Genomic DNA, 2,602 nt, shown 5'->3' with positions numbered 1-2,602 from the left:
GCCCTGAACTGGTCAGGCTGTTGGACTAGATTATCATTGTAGGTTCCTTCCCAAAATAGTTTGTTCTATTCTAAACTATTCAGGGATAGTTACAAGTGCTTGTCTCTTAGTAATCTAAACTAAACTTTAATTTTGCTCTCAATACTGTTACTATGAAGTAGAATCTGGGCCGAAAGAACTCAGTTTCCACAAAGGGATTTAAACTGCTGCAACTGCACTCATTTCCTCATGGCCTACGGCGATACCACCCTGAGAATGCCCGATCTCGTCTGATCTCGGAAGCTAAGCAGGGTCGGGCCCGGTTAGTACTTGGATGGGAGACCTCGTGGGAATAGCGGGTGCTGTAGGCTGATAGAGTCTTACATCCGGGCAGGAACAACTCCAGGTTCCAGTATAGGTTGGGGAATGAGCTATTAGAGAGCAGTGTAGGGGAAAGGGACCTGGGGGTCCTGGTGGACAGCAGGATGACCATGAGCCAGCACTGTGCCCTTGTGGCCAAGAAGGCCAATGGCATCCTGGGGTGTATTAGAAGGGGGTGGTTAGTAGGTCAAGAGAGGTTCTCTTTCCCCTCTACTCTGCCCTGGTGAGACCGCATCTGGAATATTGTGTCCAGTTCTGGGCCTCTCAGTTCAAGAAGGATAGGGAACTGCTGGAGAGAGCACAGTGCAGGGCCACAAGATGATTAAGGGAGTGGAGCATCTCCCTTATGAGGAAAGGCTGGGGGAGCTGGGTCTCTTTAGCTTGGAGAAGAGGAGACTTGAGGGGTGACCTCATTAATGTTTATAAATATATAAAGGGTGGGTGTCACGAGGATGGAGCCAGGCTCTTCTCGGTGACAACCAACAGTAAGACAAGGAGTAATGGGTTCAAGCTGGAACACAAGAGGTTTCACTTAAATTTGAGAAGAAACTTCTTCTCAGTGAGGGTGCCAGAGCACTGGAACAGGCTGCCCAGGGAGGTTGTGGAGTCTCCTTCTCTGGAGACATTCAAAACCTGCCTGGACGCCTTCCTGTGTAACCTCATCTAGGTGTTCCTGCTCTGGCAGGGGGATTGGACTGGATGGTCTTTTGAGATCCCTTCCAATCCCTAACATTCTATGATTCTGTGTGATTCTGTGAAAATGGCTTCTGGTTTCCAGCTGAAAGAGCCCTATATTTATAGTCAGCTGACTGTCAGAAGGGGAGCCAGAACCAAGCATGCTTTCCAATTAATAAGCAAGAGCATCCTCCCAATGAAGTGAAATGAGCCTAAAACATAATCCAGAGATCCTTTTGCATCCTCCTTATCTAAGGAGACAGAAGACACTGGTGGGAGTTAAACTGTAGGCAAGCATCAGCTCAAAGTCCATATGAAAAGGTACAATGTTTTCAAAAGCTAAGGACCTTCTCACAGAATAGATCTTGCTTCTTTTCTTTTTACTATGAGAGGAGTCAGGCCTTATAACCACATGTAAGTGCCCAAGCTTGCACAGGTAGGGTGCTCTCCCTACCTGATCTCTGAAATCCCACAGAGTGTCTAATCTCCAGTATTGATACTTGGGAAATCATGGCATGAGACTCAGGGGTCTGTGGATTCACAGGTTATCTCCTCAGAGAGATGCAGGAGGTAAAGCACATCACATCACATCAGTATGTTTTGCATAGATTTTCTGAAAAGTTATTATTTCCTTAAGAAAGACAGTAAAGAGTAAATAGTGAAACAGGAGCTAAACACACCTGTGAGCATTCTTTCTGCCTCTTTTCCACCCACTCTGGAGATTTTGCCAGATGAAGGCTTTCTGCAGCTTCTCCATCAGCTCTACTGTTTTCCTACTGTTCCTCACCAGAGGTTTACTAAAGGAGACAAAGGGAGGCTCTTTTATAACTTTGTCAGAATATTTGCTAATCAGCTTCATCAGGTGATCAAAGCCTTCTCATCAAGTGATAGATTGCTGTGTTTCTAGTAGTCAGACCTTGACTGACCGTTTTGCCCGGGCTCTTTGCTTAAAGTTGTTCTGCTGGATGACCTACAGTGGAGGGGTCAAACTTATTTTCACTGGGGGCCACATCAGCCTCGTGGTTGCCTTCAAAGGGCCAAATGTAATTTTAGGACTGTATAAATGTAGGAGTAGTTACAAGCAACCACGAGGCTGATGTGGCCCTCAGTGAAAATGAGTTTGACATCCCTGACCTACAGTGTCACCCTGTCTGTTCTGTCAGCCTTTCAATCTCTGTGAGTATTTGGTGTGGTATATGTTTGGAAGTTGCTTGCTGCCTATCCATTCAGAGTTGAAGCTTTCTCATTATACTGTACTGATCTCACTTTACAGACAATTGTGTCAAGAGAAAATACTTAACTGGCACCAGTGTTTCTGGTTCTGGGAGAACTTAGACTCTACTTTGTGCAAGTGAAAAGAGCTACACAGACATGAAGGCCTGACTGGTCCATCTCAGTCTGTCACTCAACAGACCATCTGGATTTGAGGAAAGAGACAAAGTCCACAAACCCATGTTGTGTTTTCTGCAGAGTGGACCTTCGCTGGTCTTAAGATTTTAGGACTATTCATTGTTAGAAATAACTCATTGAAATCCAGAAAGTCACAACAGGGATCATTTGCTGTATG

At 45.5% G+C, this 2,602-nt stretch overlaps 1 non-coding gene across 1 annotated transcript; it reads left to right on the top strand.

Moving 5' to 3' along the window:
• Positions 1 to 231: 231 nt before the first annotated feature.
• LOC135987827 (5S ribosomal RNA) lies at positions 232 to 350 on the top strand. Its single transcript, XR_010606062.1, has one exon. It is a non-coding gene; the product is annotated as a 5S ribosomal RNA (ribosomal RNA).
• The last annotated feature ends 2,252 nt before the right edge of the window (positions 351 to 2,602 follow it).

Source organism: Caloenas nicobarica, chromosome 3 (genome assembly GCF_036013445.1).
Source record: "Caloenas nicobarica isolate bCalNic1 chromosome 3, bCalNic1.hap1, whole genome shotgun sequence".
Lineage (NCBI taxonomy): Eukaryota > Metazoa > Chordata > Aves > Columbiformes > Columbidae > Caloenas > Caloenas nicobarica.
Note: the sequence above shows the minus strand (reverse complement) of the source record. Positions and strands in the feature narration are given on the sequence as shown.